This window comes from Carassius gibelio, chromosome A12 (genome assembly GCF_023724105.1).
Source record: "Carassius gibelio isolate Cgi1373 ecotype wild population from Czech Republic chromosome A12, carGib1.2-hapl.c, whole genome shotgun sequence".
Taxonomy (NCBI): Eukaryota; Metazoa; Chordata; class Actinopteri; order Cypriniformes; family Cyprinidae; genus Carassius; species Carassius gibelio.
In genome coordinates, this window is record NC_068382.1 from 19,202,469 (window position 1) to 19,220,064 (window position 17,596).

At 36.6% G+C, this 17,596-nt stretch overlaps 1 protein-coding gene across 4 annotated transcripts in view; it reads left to right on the plus strand.

The window, feature by feature from the left end:
• The window catches only part of LOC128025396 (RNA binding protein fox-1 homolog 3-like), a 388,629-nt gene that overhangs the window by 86,256 nt on the left and 284,777 nt on the right, over positions 1 to 17,596 (plus strand). The gene's annotated exons all lie outside the window — the stretch shown is intronic.

Genomic DNA, 17,596 nt, shown 5'->3' on the forward strand with positions numbered 1-17,596 from the left:
AGTTATGGCTTCATTCTCTAATTGTGTGTACTGAGATAACGAGTCTCTCTCTCTTTTTTCTAGCACCTGATCTTTTTATATCTGTGAGTAGTTTGAAGTCAGATGGAAATAGCAAAGTACCATCTCACTGACTTGAAAGTAAACTGAAATTTTTGTTAAATTTCTGAACCGTTGATGATTGCGATAACTTTCCCTCCCTATCAAAAACACTCGACTGAAATGTGTTGCCAGGAAGATCAGCCTCGTAACTCTCTTCATAACAGTTTTAGCTTGCTAAATCATGAGTCGGTTATTGTACTCTCTGACAGGGAACTAATAAATACTGATATAAATTATTAAGACCATATGTATATCTTTGATTGCTCATTATGGGCAGTGAATGTACTATGCAATGTTAAATCGAGCTGCTACAAATGACAAAGAGCAGAGACCATAAATAGACTTGAAACCTGCTAATGGAAGTCATTCTTATGAATTCATGCTTTGAAAAAACATAAATCATTATAGATTTTTTCAAACTGGCACCAGCTCAGCCATGAATAACCATGTTCATGCAGAGCTAAACTGAAAGACTACAGTAATAGATGAGGAAAGAAGAGACCGGGATAAAGGTGTTTGATAGGGGTGTACAGTAATGGACAAATGATATTTAAGAGATTAACTAAGCCATCTACACACTGAGTCTGAATATATGCCCACGTACAGTAGGCTATATCTCTTTTCTCAGTTGTTTGATTATCAGTTGATGAATAACTGCTGCCATGATCAACAAAAAATATATCTATGCTTCTACTCAAAAGTTTGGGGTCAGTAACACTTCTTTTTTTTTTATCTAAAACTTTTATTCACCAAGAATGCATTAGCAAAAGTGACAGTAAATAATTTCAAATAATTCCTGAAGAAAAAGGGTTTTGTGCTGAATTATTGAGTTATGTGGCACAACTGTTTAGTGAATTTATCCCTTGATGTTCGGATGTTTGTCGGTACAGTATGTGTTAGTCAGGTTTAATATTTGATCAAACACGATTTTGTGTCACAAAGGATCCAGGAAGTGATGAGTCTAAATTAATAATGCAATTAATGGAGTTTGTGCTTCCAAATTCTTTATTTATTTTCCCAGTTCTTCATTTGAGCATGTTTATTCCCACAGTGCACTTTTCAAACAATGCAAAATTGTCGATTTGTGTTTTACAAAGTCATATTACTGGACAAGTCTTCCACAAAATTTGACAAATTGTACTGTCAGCATCCCAATTTTCCCTTTGACATGTACGCTAGTAACCTACCAGTAAGCTATTCCCCATTGCTATTCATTTGGAGTTGGAGCTCTGGCTCCAGCTTGTTATCCTGCTTTTGCGCTGTTCAATTGCAGTACAGATCCAAGCATTGAATACCAATGGGCAACTCTTTTTACCTAAGTTTCAACTGGCAATGCAATTGGATGAGGTTGATTCCAACAATCAAATGGCCATTTGTACTCAGCAGGATGACATTGGGCAAACTTGATGGATATATATATATATATATATATACAATAGCAATATATATATATATATATACATACATTTATATTGATTTTCTGTCATCTAATGCTTACTTCTAGTTAATCTTTAACAAAATAATAATAATAATAATAATTTACAGTTTATCAAAACTGTAAGATGTAATCTTTATCTGATCTAAAAATAAGTTGACATTTTTCATACTGCACGTTAAATGTTGTGATGCTTTCACCTTGTATAATTTATATTTTTTATATTTATATTTGTATATAATTTGTTTTATATTTTATAGTGCCTGATCATTTCCATTATTTTTACATTTAGATTAAAATACATAAATAATTTAAATTCATAATTAATATCCTTTTTTTTAAACTGTTCATTATATTTGTGTGATGCATACATTTACTTGTACCATTTAAATTTGAGTTTTTTTGTGTGTGTTTTATTTTTAATGTATCTAGACTAAGAAGTGTAGAATTTTAATATTGTCTTTGTTGGAGGAGAATAATTATGTTTCGTTGGTATTGTCTATAAATATGAGTGCTGTGTTGTGTCATGAGTCAGCAGGGTTCAAAGTTCACAGGTGAATCTGAGTGTGAGCTGCTCAGAGGTGACACAGTCTCTCTTTCAGTCAGTCTCTATAACTGGTGATGGTGCGGCAGTGTGCACGGCTTTGAAGCGCTCCACATAACCGGATTCTTTAGCTACACCTCAGCAGGGAGGGAGAAAGGATGAGAATCCCGGGAAGAGATGTGCGCGGTACAGTTGCTATTGTAGGGCTGCCTCCAGACACCCACTGCAGTAATCAAACTAAGCCAACCTGACCCACTTTGCTGCCGCTATCCAAGGCTCGATTCCTCTCGCTCTCATCCATGTTTCCTTTGCTACCTACTCTTTTTTTCATGACTCCCTGCCAGGCAGCCCACTCTGCAACTTGTCCACTGCTCTGTATCCACACACAAATGCTCAAGCGCTCCTCAGTAAAAATGGCGAAATCTCCTGCTCTACGCATCGCCGCTGCTCCACGGGAAAGCTGAGTAGGAGGTGCTAACAGAAGGAGATCGCAGCATCAACCCTGCACGCCTGACGGGTCTCTCTCCCACAGAGGAAGAATGAATTAGATGGAGGGTGCTACAATAGCCAAACTGATTCGCACATGGCCCTCTGGGTTTTACTCCCACTGGCCTCTGCTTTCCTGCCTCTGAGCCCCATGCTGCTCAACTCCCACCGCAGCCACCGGGCTGAGGATCATTACCTCTGACAAGAGCTTCTCTATGAGTAATCACCAGTGTGGGAAACCCAACAAACACCCATTTCAATCCTGCCTCTTCTCAGTCAAGACTCCTCTTCATGCATCGTATGCATGCCATCTCTGCTTTCTGCCGGCACCGTTGAAGAAAATGTTCACCTGAAAAAGAAAATTCTGTCATTAGACTCATCTTTATGTTGTTTAAGAACCGTATGTTTTTTTGGAACACAGAAGGAGATCTGATAACCTGTTCTCCATAAAAGAACATCATATTGGAGAATAGATGTTCTTTTTCAATAGTTGGTAAAAATTCTGTTGTTTACTCAACCTCATTTCATTCCAAACCCTCATGGATATTCTTCTATGTAATTTTATTTTATTTTATTGGACCCCATTGTCCTGGACAAGTTCAGACATTATTCAGAATATATTTTCTATTTCATACAGGTTTGGAATGACATGAGTCGGGGGATCTCAAGATATGTTTCTCTAGTTTTTGTATAGATGTGTTTCATAGTGACCATATCCTTCAGCACCATTTAATAGCACCATTTAAGTACACTGAAAGTTGTTCTTATGATTTATAAACTAATCCAAGTTTTATAAAACCTGTATGATAGGAACAGACTGGAATTTAATATTATTTTCCTCCACGACCGTTCTCAGATGTCTTACTCAATTTCACTTTTGAAACGATTTGATACCTATTATTACGATGTGTGAGAGCCAGTTGTGTTTGGCAGTAATGACGTGCTATTCACGAATCTGAATTTGGACTTGGAGATTTCAGAACTAATTCAGAGTTGAATAATGCTGGCACACCTTCCATTTGACCTAATGATATAATACACAGCTGTGAGGCTATTAAATTTTGACATGACCCCTCATTAAGATATTAACCATAATGCTCACAGTCAGCTTCTCGGACTGTCTTTCTCTCCCGCTCTGCTTAGAAGCAGCTCAGTGATGATATTGGAATATCAAAACCTTTGCTCTAACATAAAATTATGCTATTACCCATAGGAAAACAGCAAGAACCAAGTCGGCGGAAAACAAACACTAGCGATTAAAGTGATTTTCTCAAAGATTCAATAAGTTGTAAATCAGTGAGCACCCTTCCAGCGATTACAGCATTATTTACTCAGAGAGGCCAAGTCTCCTTTGCTGTCCTGTGCCTCTTAAACAACGAAACAGGAGAACCGCCTGGACTTTATGAACATAAAACAAGTTAGCCGACACAGTCGTTTCGCATTCCCGCTATTGCAGCTGTCAGGGAAAGCAAATCAAAACTGTGAATGGCTTTGTGTTGCTTTATGTTTCTCTCTCTCTCTCTCTCTCTCAGTGTGATTTTCAAGCACAGGGATCATTTGTTCTTTCTCTCTGTCATCGCTGCCAACAGCTCTTTTCTAAATAATGCACTCTCCACTATAATGGCCACAGTAATACCCAGCCATAGAAATATTATCGTTTGAAATTGTTTCCCTCATTTTTCAACGAAACTGGGTTTTTGTCTCCCCTCGCAATCTCACAGACAACGCATTTAGCTTAATGAGTGTGGCTGATAAAAATATCGACTTTTGCAGAATCACCAATGCAACATGTTAAAAAATCATTCTAATTACAATGTGACCTGACATGAAATATTTCTAGACCAGATGAGATCATAACAGCTCCCTGCTGGGATTCTCGCTCGGCTTAAGCGGTTCTGTTGCTTTCATCCATTTTCAGCTTCTTTTCTTTTTGTGTTCTTGTCTTTTCTCCCCATATTTATTTATTTACAGAATGCTCATGTGGCCACATGAAATCATGCCATTACTCTTCAAGGTATAAATCCTTGCTTGTTAAAAAAAAAAAAAAAAAAAAAAAAAAAAATATATATATATATATATATATATATATATATATATATATATATATATATATATATATATATATATATATATATATATATATATATAATTTTTTTTTTTTTTTTGGTCATTATTTACTCATGCTCATCCTTGGAAAAGTACTTAAATACGAAGTGTGTGTATATATATATATATATATATATATATATATATATATATATATTATTGACACTTTTCTGTGAAAAAAAAAAAATAAGTGTAGCAAACAAGCGAACAAAGAAAAACATCTACTTTCCGATTCCTCTGGAAAAATAAAAGCGTACGGGTTTGGAACAACATGAGGGTGAGTAAATGATGACAGAAAATGTCTTTTTTGGCTGCATAATTCCTTTAAGCCTACAACTACATGCTGTAGGATAGAATTAGCACAGGTCCACAACACCTTGGGATGCAGGAACTAATGGTAACCCACCTGCTCTGTAAATACAGATTTACAAGTGTAAATACATACCAAGGTCTTTCTTCATAGTTGCATCATTAAATTCATGAACCTGCTTAAAAAAATATTTGAGGCATTTCTTTCAAATGGCAAATTAAAGAATTATTACTGAGACGGATACTTCCAGTAGGCAGTGGGAAGCTGTAGCCTTGTGCCAGAAACAGAATTCAGTCCTTTAGATGCTGCTTGTTTGAATCCCCCACGCTCTGGAGGAAGGCCAAGCAGAAGGATCTGCCTGGCATTAGCGAGGTGCTATTAATCGCCTGTTCAATATGAACTCAATGTCTCATGCTGAGATGTTTGAATGAGGGAGACCTTGTCATGGATTACCATACTAACTGACATATGGGCCATATCTGCGATGTAAACATTAGCGGTATACTGTTACAGTCTAACATGAGCTAACTGCACTTGAGATGATTTCGCTTGTGAAACGTTTCCTCTCGTCGTACTTTGAAATCAGATTGTAAATATTGTCACGTGAATCCATCAGAATAAAGAAACGCCACTAAACGGCCATCTGTATGCGGGCGATCTTCGCCAAATTTGTTAATTTCACCAAGACTGGATAAATTAGTAGATTTAGCTACGTGGGTGGACTTCAGATGGCATTGATGAAAACAATGGCTCATGTTTTTAGGCTTTTTAAGTTGGGCTCTATGTTTCTACATGCCACCTGACATGTCCTTCACTGCTCTCCCATCTGTGTCGTCGCTCACACACACACACACACACACACATGTCCACGCTTCTTTATCCCCCAGCTTCTGCCACCAAATAAAAAGCTTGTCTCAGAGGTTGTCAGAGCTTGAGAACTTATAGCCACCCACGTTCGGCTCGGTCCACAACCTGCACTCTCATTCCTGCTTTTTCACATGCTTTATCACTTTTTCATCCTCCTCTACAACTTTCGCCCTCAGACACTAAATCAGGTGATATGAGATTGATGTCATTCTGGAATTACCAGACAACAGTCCAGCGCTGTACCATCCCATAATATGACACCTGCAAAGATGGGAAAGGTTATGTGATTACCCATCGCAACTACCAAAACAATAAATCACTTAAAGATTTTAATAACCTAAAAAAAATTCATAAAGTCCAGATTTATATTTTATATTATGCTATTATATACATGTATATTTGTGTATGTATTTTACCATTCAAAATTGACAGAGGAGAAATTTATAACATTAAAAAAGATTTGTATTTTGAATTAAATGTGTTTATTTGAACTTTCAATTAATATAAAAAAATAATATATATCATGATTCTGCCTTCATGTCCTGACTTTCCTCTAGTCTTGAGGCAGGATCATGACAGACCCGTGTTTTGTGTACAAGCACATGGCCTTTTCTTTGGGCCATGTGCTTGTGTTGTCTCGTTCCCTTGCCCCGCCCCCCTTGTTATCCTAGTTGTCGTGATTGCCGTACCTGTGCCACCTGTTGTGTCTTGATTAGTTCTCTTATTTAGATCCCATAAGCCCCTTTCACACTGCCATTCCGGCAAATACAGGGGTAAAGTGTTCCTATAATTGTTCCCTGGTCGCTAGATTTGGCATTTTCACACTGCCAGTGATGACCCGGTATATGTGCGTGCTTTCACACACAGCCCTTGAAGATCCCGTGACGACACGTGACATCAGCGCGTGACGTGTAATGTACGAGTCGACAACGCTTGGCACGTTATACTTTAACTGAAGCAAGCAAACGATCTCTGAGTCAGCGCGGAAAGTGAGGAACTAACTGATCTCTGCTTCATTACAGTTTCCACATATGTTTTCGTCGCGAATGTAGATCTTCCTTCAAAACAGCCGGTAAAAGAGTCGCGCGATAACGCGCGTCATCACTTCGATACGGAATTAGATCTGGCTTTTGTTCACACAGCGCTCGTTCTGGATCGATTACCGCAATGTTACTAGGTCCCCGACCCGGGTTCAATTCGGTAATCAATTCCGGGACGTGGTTGCGTTCACACAGAAGGCGACCAGGCAATGTTACGGGAATATTGCGGGTCCGACGTGCAGTGTGAAAGGGGCTCTAGTCTGCTCTGTCTTTTGTCGGTTCAGTGTGATTGTTTCCACGTTGTGATATGTGTTTCTACATGTTCCTGTGATATAGTGTTACTCTGTGTTGCTCTTGGAAGAAGACGTTGTGAGTCCTGTTATTGTTTATTTGTAGTTAGTGCTCTTGTGTTTTGAGTCCTTGTTTATCGTTTCTACCTAGTCTTGTTAAGTTATTTAGTATCTGCCCTAGTCATTGTTTCCCCCCTCGTGGGTTTTGTTTTCCTCTTTTTGTTGAATAAAACCTGTGTTTGTGCATTCCTGTCTGCAATTGAGTTCATCCCTACCCTCCACGTAACTATATATATATATATATATATATATATATATATATATATATATCTTTTTTTTTTTTTTTTTTTTTTTTTTTTTTGATTGAAAGTTCATATATGTATTATGGTTTCCACGGTAATAAACCACTTTTTTCAACACACTGACAAAGAAATTTCTTGAGCACCAGTTCAGCATATCAGAGTCATTTTTGAAGGATCATGTGACACTGAAAACTGGAGTAAAAAGTAATAATTAATTAATTAGTAATAAGTAATTTAGTTCCATTTTAAATTGCATTAGTTTTTTTTTAAATTTAATATATTTTTTTTTTACAATATTGCAGTTTTTATTTTTATATTATTAAATAAATGCAGACTTGGTGAGCATAAAATACTTTCTCTCTCTCTCACACACACACACACACACATATATATATATATATATATATATATATATATATATATATATATTAACTTTTTTTACATTTTTAATGGTAGTGTGTATGTTTATATTTCGATGTGTGAACACACATTTTTTGGACTTTATTGTATTGCATTATACATTTTAACATTTCGTTTTATTGCAGTGTCTGAAGGAATTTGGAATGTTGGTCTTTAAAAGCAACACTTTTCTAGTTTGTTGTTATTAAGCTACTCACTACTTAATACTTTACTCCCTATAGAGCAGTGGAATTTACCTACTGTAAGACAAAAAAAAAAAACCTTGGAGACCACTGAGGTGTTATATTGAAGAAAATCCAAATATATTTATTTAAAAGTGTGCAAATGAAGGAGAAGAGAGTGAAAATCCAATTGAACTGCGAGTTGTAGCGCTCCCCACTTTGGAAGATGAATGAGCTGTGTTATTGTTGCATTATTTGGACAGGGTGATGAAGGAGGCTGTGACCTGCAGAGGGGAAAGTAAAAATATAAGTGACTGATTCCTGCTTTGAGAGAGAGAGAGAGAGAGAGAGAGCCTGTTTGCTGGTGAGTTACATTTGAGCGCTGTGCCCTGCATCTCAACCGTTCTGTCTTATGTCTGAGACATAATCCTGTTTTCAGCACAAAATCATTTAGCTCTTTGGCACCACGTATGTCATTAACCTGCCTGGGGTCGGGCTCCCTCTCCATTCTAATTCACTCTTCTGTTCCATCACCTAAGCTTCAGCAGCACTGTTATATATCAGCCAGACAGAGCCCAATCATCAAGCTGCCTGCTGTCTCTCTGATTATTGTTGACTAGCAAAACATTTGACCTGCAAACGTCAGCACTATGAGAGTAATCTACCTTGACATCTTTGTATCTAATGGCGTAGCAGGATCGATGCCCCACACACACCCTGTGGGCACAGGAGGCTGATTCCCCCTCTAAAGCATGTGGCCAGCGATGGCCGTCTGTGCCACTCTGAGACACGGCACATAACTCATTTAATTAGTCATAGTCAGGGACTCCTCTGGACTCCTGGGATTCAGACTGTCCACTGCTCAGATCCTTGCAGGAGAGGATACAGACAGTTTGACTAGTGGCAATGTAAAAAAAAAAAAAAATGACAGACAGATGCTAAAAAAGGGTTGCACAAAATGCAGCCATCTATTTTATACATTTGTAAATAAGCTCATTGATGGTTGTCTTATATGAGGTCATGTTTGATCATCTCATTCTGCATAATTTACTTTTTGCTGGAAATTATTAAATACTAATTTATTTTTAATTCTCATTCAGCAACATTATTATTATTATTATGAACTTTTCTTTTAGATCAGAAATAAAATAAAGCATATAAAATTAATTTATCTGAAATTAATATTGAATCTTCATGCAATTTAAAATTTAAACTGGCATTGTTTCTCCGTTTAATCTCCTTTTTTCATTATTTATTTGATTTTTTTTTTACTATTTTTATTTCTGCATCATTAAAATATAAAATAATTATTTCATCTGACTGATTGATTGTTTATCCATCTGAAGCATTATTATTATTTATAATATTATTTTTTGCATAAATATATTTTCCGTAATATACACACACACACATATATATATATATATATATATATATATATATATATATATATATATATATATATATATATATATATACACACAGTACATACATACATACATACATATATATGAATAATAATTCTGTGTGATTTTTTTTTTTTTTTTTTTTGTCATGTCTTTGTAATTTTCATTGGAATCAGTGGATATCTTGATCATTTCTCAACTCGACGCTGTTTATTAAAATATCAAATTCTGATTTCTAATTGAATTATTATTCAGTCATATTTTCAGTGAAGCAATTAATCCTGTTGATTTGTTTAGTCTGACTTATAGTTTTCAAGTTTATCACAGCAATTTGAGTAAACAACCAGTGAATTTTTCAAAATATCTACTTTAATGTTCCACACAACAAAGAAAGTCATGTGCGTTTTGAACATAGATTAAATGATGAAACAAGAGGTTGCAGTGAAATGAAGAAACTGATGGATTTCAGGAAGGTGCACAAATAAACAGAGAAGTGTTTCATCAAGATGTAGACAGCAGGGCCACAGTAAAAAAAATTAAAAATAAAAATAAGTTCAATATATTGATGCAAGGCACAGAAGAGGCTTCTGAGGACAAATGGTGCATCAGCTGCAGGTTTGATGTCCAGGCTCTTGCCCAAGGGGAGGCAGGTTGGCACCCAGAGATATTGACACGGGGACAGATCATTAGCCCTTTTCCATCCACCCTGCCTCAGTCCCACGTCTCTGTTAAAGGTGCCACTATGTGTTGTTAAGGTGCCAGAAGCTTCGCCTGTTAGGCATAACAGGTAGGAAGACCTTGATTCCCGACTGTTCTGTCCATTAATCTGCCATTGTGAGCCTGACACGAAGTGCAATTATTTCCTAATATGACACTGTGTTTAATGGCATGGTGAAGAATTTTCTTGTTGCCGTTTCTCTGTAGGCACATGAAATATGATTACATGTTAGCAAAAATGTGATATTGCATAGAAATACAGGAGTTTATTGATTTAGAGTTGGCAGTCTCACCATAAGATGGGGGAAAAATGCTCGATTCAGCAGCGATTTTGGTGGTGTAATGATAATTGCAGCTTGAGGTGGAGATAAAGTTTCACAGACAGGCCATCTGAAACAGTCTTACCTGGATCTCTCCCAAAAACTGAAATTATGTTCTAATGATAACTCAAAGAATGTATACTTCAGCATTGTGTTAGATGGTGGATACTTTTGCAAAACAGAAAAACCTTGCCTTGCAATGAGCTGTTAGTGCAGAGGTATTTCAGAAGAGAAATGTTTCTTTAGCCACGAGCACTTTAATATCCCAAGGCTTGATTTTTGTTAAAAATAACTTTTTTTTTTCTTTTTAATTTGTTAAATGTAGGTCACATGAACATCTTCCTGGAAACTTTGATTTGCTTTTGATATTTCTTAGATTGTTTTATTTTATCCTTGTCTTAGACCCAGAGATTCGGTCTTAAACCATGAAAATCAATCATAAAAAATAATCTTGCATTCTAAAACTTTAATAATAATAATAATAATATTAACAAATATTTAAATAGTCATAAACCAATTTTGTATTTATTGTGTAAAAGTAATTATATTTTATATGAATTTTTATAACTATTTTTATTTTAGTTTTCATTTCAATTGTGGTCAGGATGTTTCACCACAGAATTGAAAATGACATTTGTTGGTTCAGAAAAAAAAAAAAAAAAGACAGAACTATCCAGTAATGCATGTACTGAATGCCCACTTTTTAGACCAACTGTTAGAAGACAAATTAAATGGTTAAGAAAAAAAATCACCCAGAAAATGTTTTGGACAAAATGTAGTAAAAAGTGAATAGTTTTTAAAGTATATGCATCCACTGTAAATATGAGCAGCATCATTTGGTGGAGCGTTTGAACTGCAGGTGCCTCGTCCTTCAGCTCAACCTTTCAGATCTGTTCTTCATTCTGTGACTTTTCTCCATTGGCTCATTAAAGTGAGCCATAGTCCTCTAGCACCGGGAATGGGACATCTGTCACTTTACATTTAAACAGAAGATTTTCACCACACTCTCACCTAAGAGACAAACAATCCATCCTTATTTACCCAACACAATTGCAATTGGATTGGATTTTGGCTATGGAGGTGAGCGCTTTTCAATTTTAATCAAAACCTTAAATAGTGTTTTTATTCTCTTCCACTGCAGCTTTGGAAGTCATGAATAGAGCTTGGGCTTGCTGAACACGAGTGACCTTGTGCTTATATTGAAATACCGGGTGATAGGAGGAATTTAGTTAAATTAATTGTCCTCTCTGAGGTCAAAATGAGTTTGAAAGAGCTCATCTAAGCAAATGTTCTGGATTTGATCTTTTGCTGTATCCTCACCAGCTGTGAACAGACATTTACAAAAGCTGCAGTGTTTTCTGAATATTAATGGGATTTTGGATAACTCCAGTGACCTGAGTGCATGGGATCTTGCGCCATAGGCATGATGCATAACCGGCCAAATCATCTTTCATGGAAACATAACCATCTCACTGCTTAAGCATGTCAGACCATCGCGGACACATGGAAAGTAGACACATGGACAAAACTATACATTGACGTGTTTCACTATCGACGTGTTTTCCCGTAATGTCAATTTGTGGTGTTGAGGACAGTGTGTATCTTCATAAAATACAAAACTTGCTGTTAAAAAAAGATGAATGGCATAAGGTGGCATGTAGCCTTGCGGATTGATCCAACTTTCTGACCTCATGTGTGTAGGCCAGCCCAGAGGGTTCGAGCCCCAACACCTTCCTCTAATCCTGCCTGGCACTTCCTGATAAGTACATTCTATTTCCTATGGTCCAATGTGAATGCTTGCATATTCTTTGCTTTTCTCTCTCTGTTCAGCTGTTGTTTTGGAAGGTAAAACCGGAGGGGTGGATTGTCCTAATGCCAGAGTGAGGCAAATGGAACAAAAAGCGAATACATTTCCAAATGAGAAGTAAAGTAAATGGTTATTTGAATAAGAGTTTCATAACATATTGGCCTTCTGTGGCTTTTTTTAATTTAACTTCTGAATAGTGAGGCATTTGTTAATCTTGTCAGGGTGATATTTTAACAAATCAGGTTTGGCATAATTGGAATTGGCTTTTTGAATCACTCGTATGGCTTGAGAATGCAGAGCTGGCAAGCTAATTGATAATGATTTGGTTGATTGGCCTAGACAATGTGTTAAAAAATGACTTGACAATATTTTCGGAGGTTTGATGCATTTTAAGTGCCTTGATTTGGAACTCATAAAATGTTGTTTTTGTATTACATTTATTTTGTATTAATTTATTTTATAAATTAATTTTTTTAATTAAATGTTATTTTGGTTAAAGTCTACATTTCATAATGATACAAATTAATACTAATAATGCTTATATAATTATTTTATATAAATATATATAAAAGCAATTTATTTCACTATCGTCCCAAAAGGCGATGGAAAAATGTCTCCGACTGCAACTCATACTGTGTGTGGAGAAAATCTCTCTGTTGAATTTAGGGCTGTCGAAATAAACATGATAACAGTAACAATTTTAAAATAGCGACATTTAAAACAGGTTTTATTTGACCCTATGAATCACCTGTAGTTCAAGCCCGGGTTACCAGATCCGCAATTTGTCTCTACAACAAACATTATTAGTAGCATGCCTCCCATCAAATAATCGCCAAGAGCTTTGTGCTTTCTTACTTCTGATAAGTCTCAGCTTTCAAACTCAGTACATTCTGTCACGGAATTCAAACAATGAATGCCATTTCACTGCTTTTAAATGTGACGTTACAGATTACTGTAGCACCTCAGTTCAAGCACCATGGAGCGCATGTCTCTTCCACTTTATTTAGTTATAACGCAAAATTTTATTTTTATTTTTTTATGGTTGAAATGTGGCTTGGACATGTTCTTGATTTGCTTCCATTCACATTTTTACAATTCTAGTCAGTGTAAACAGCCAAAAATGAATTGTGTTTCCATGCCTGGATAAAGAGAAGAGCTGAGCTAGTGTGTGTCGTTTTAACATTGCCTTACGTTTATAGCACTGATTCTTCTCTCGCTGCCTCTCCTTTGCTAGCAACACATGATCTTTTCCCTCAAATGGGAAAAAATGATTCTCAACTACAGCAGTGCGGTTCGATATATATCCCTCTGTATCAATACATCACTTTTGACAACAGTAGATGTTGAACTTTATGTGAATGTATCTTTAGTGTGATTCTCTTTTAAATGTTTTCTGCCTGATGTACAAAATTCTAGCACCGGCCTTTGGCGCAAACAGAACACGACTGTACGTTTGAGATACTGAAAGATGTCTCATATAGAAAATTAAATATGCATGATGGTTAAGCTGAATATTGCTCATGATTATTCACAATAATAATAATAATATGTTTCATTTCGCAGTGTTGTGATTTGGTATTTTGTGTGATGATTCCCAGGAACGATAGGTCTCATATTTTGTAGCATAACAAGATCCGCTGCCAAATTGAGACTGGAAAGAGTCAAAGTTCATGTCTCGAGTACCACAGGCTACACCAGTGACTCTGTATCTACCAGCAAAGAGAGTCATGTTTCTTGCTCCAAGGTTGCCATGGAAACTATACTGGCAAAACAGCACCAAATGAGTAATGTCCCCATATGCTTTTTTCACTATTGAAAAAAATAAAATAAAAAATAAATAAATAAATATATATATATATATATATATATATATATATATATATATATATATATATATATATATATATATATTTATTTATTTATTTATTTATTTATTTATTTATTTTTTTTTAATTGCCCAGAATTAAGAATAGGAGGGGGAAATGTGCTAGTTCTGCTCTCCGTAAGCTCGTTTTTTATTTATTTTTATTTTATTTTTTCCTCGCTTAAGCCTTGCGTGATGAAAGACCATCTGTCACGTCTTAGCTGTCTTTTCCTTTGCAGTTTGCTTGACTTTTTAATTCCGATTTCCCTCACTCATCGAGTGCCTGGACTGGCGATAATGAGACTGTCTTAATTAATAAGAACGCACCCACCTAAAGTAGCTCGTCTCAGAGCAATGGGAAAGACGGCCCCCTCTGTTAGGCAGGACGTACACGGTGCCCCTGACCAAATTACAGTCATTCGCTCTCCTCCTCATCACTTAAGATAAGATTGTCGTCCCGGGTGGAGGTGTCGGGACGGCGTGGGGGCATCAGAATAGCTGCTGAGAGATAAAACAAGACAACAGCACTGACAAGCAAATAAAAACAGACAAAGGGCTTTGAGAAAAGCTTATGTATATATCTTTGGTAAAGAAAGTGGATCTATTTCGGATGGCATGTGTGTACTGTATGTGTTTATTTTACTTGTGGGAGAGATTTATATGCATGTTAGCCGAGTACTGCACGCACAAAGGCACATTCTCTCATTTTTGCTTTAATGCCCACATGTGTGCTAACTCACACAGCGTAAGATTCAGTGGGGAAGCCGGTGGGAGCAGCAGCTCTGTTTCACAGGGGGTGGATGGGTGGGACTGCGGCCGGAGCGAGTGATTCTAAGGCAGCTGATGAATGGTACCACTGATAGGTCATTTGTCCCAGTGATAGAGTTAGCCACTGCCCTTTGGGAGGAAGAATAAAATAAAGAAAGCCGGAGAGGAGCGTGACGGATCGGCCAACAGTAACAGAATAAGTGGCTGCCTCACACATGGCTACCAGATCCGACCTTGCTCTAATTGGACATTCTCGGGGAGCAAGAGGGCAGAGAGTGTGTCTCACATAATACGGAGACAGGCTGGACATGGTGACAGAGAAAAAGGCATTGGGTTTACACAGGGAGGGATGCACATCAAAGAATGGACATCAAAGAATACAAAGGGATTAGACTTTCTGAACTGTGGTTTTGGTCTCAAAAATATAGTGAACGAATGAAGAATTACAATATAGGGGATGTCATCATTTATTTAACTTTGTTATTCTCAACCTTTTGTGATTTTTTTTTTTTTTTTTTTTTTTTCTTCTATTGAACACCAAAGAAGATATTTTGAAGAATGTTGCTAGCCAAAAATTTCTGGTGGACGTCAGTGGCTACCAATAACTGCAACCTCCAATATTTTTTTTAATCTTTTTTTGTCTGAAGAAAGATACCATATTTTTCGGACTATAAGTCGCACCTGAGTATAAGTCACATCAGTCCAAAAATACGTCTTGATGAGGAAAAAAACATATATAAGTCGCAATGGACTATAAGTCGCATTTATTTAGAACCAAGAACCAAGAGAAAACATTACCGTCTACAGCCACGAGAGGGCACTCTATGTCTTCAGTGTAGACTACAGGAGCACTGAGCAGCATAGAGCGCCCTCTCGCGGCTGGAGATGGTAATGTTTTATGTTGGTTAATTTATCTTGCTTAATTTCTTTCGGTTCATGTCAAATTAATTTTGATAAATAAATCGCACCTGACTATAAGTCGCAGGACCAGCCAAACTATGAAAAAAAAGTGTGACTTATAGTCCAGAAAATACGGTACTCATACAGGTTTGGAACAACTTGCAGATGAGTAATTGATAACAGAATTGTCTATATTCTGTGAACTATCCCTTGAATAGTAATATTTTACTGCCATGCCATGTAATTCATTTGATTATATTAGTTTTATTAGTATTATATTTGATTATAAGTAGTAATTTAGTTGAACTGTAAACTTTCATCATGACAGGAAAATACCAGTAGTTTTTCCAATTACATAGGTGCAGTTATTACAGCAATTTCACAGTTTGCACTTTCTCTATGAATCTCATATGATGCATCTCACAGCAAATAAATCAAGCATGCATCATGTTAATGCGCTGGGGTGTCAAACTGTAATGCAGGTCAAAGGAGAACAAATGTGTTTTGGGATTGTTTCTAATAGCCAATCATCAGCTCAGCATGTGCATATCAAAATAAAGAGAGACTGGCAAGCTGGTGAAGTTCAGCGTGCTTTAAATAGCATCCCTTAGGAGTCCCTATGAAGCAGCGTGAGGATAGTAAATGTAGTAAAATGTACCATTTATTTAAAATACAGCATTCTACTGTAAAACGTATAATATTTTATTTTTTAAAACATTTGGTTAAGTGTAACTTTGGCTGTTCATTCTCATATCACACCTGTTAGTAAATTGTCCGTCAGTCCCAAGCATTGTGTCAAAGTAGCTAGTGTGTGACATCCTCAGCATCCATTTTTCCCCTCTCTGCAAATATTTTCCAAGCTATTCTCTCTGTGACTTTCCCCCCGGAAGGAGGAGGGGGGTGTTATCCAGGCTGGCAGCCCAGAGCACCCTTTTTGAAGCTGCTCTGAAGAGCATGGTCTAGGTAATCTCTGCTCGGCTGAAAGCCGTTTACAGAGAGAAGGAGACAGAGGAAGAGGTTATACTGGGGAGAGAGGATGCAATGGAGAGTGACGGAGAAAGAGAGAGAGAGAGAGAGAGAATGAAAGAAAGAAAGAGAGGCAAGGGATATGAAAGAAGAGTGAGAACAGAGCCCAGGCAGAGGATGATAAGGCCGGGGGGGATTTCGTTGCTGTTTTGGGGTCAGATTAGGAATGGGGTCTTGCTTTTGTCACTTGAGGAGAAAAGAAGAGACACACACACACACACACACATTGATAAGCAAATAGAACAGTGTTGCATTGTGGACTCCTGAAAGGCCACCTCTGCATTTGTGTTTTTTAGTCCAATCTAAATTCATGTACCCGTTCCATTTGATCTTTACATAGATTTTATGGTTTAAGGCATATGGATCAGAATTTAGCAATACACAACAAATATGTTAATGTTTTAGTGTGTTTCTATTAGCATACTATTATGCATTTTTGCTTCAGAAATAACAATATTATAAAGCCAAAATCATTTTTCTTGTACTGTACCATTTATTACTTTTTTCCACTAAGAGTTGAATTTATTTGTGCCTTCCTTTCCATCCGTTAATAATCATCAAATCCAGATGTAATCACAATCTTAAAATCAGCTTACACACATGCCATATTTTAAGTTCATTTTGATCTGGTTGTGACTGAAAATGGTTATGTGAGTGGGTGAGATATTGTTTTTTTAGTCATTTAACCAGTTTATTCAGATCTGCGGACTTCTTACGAATGTGATAGG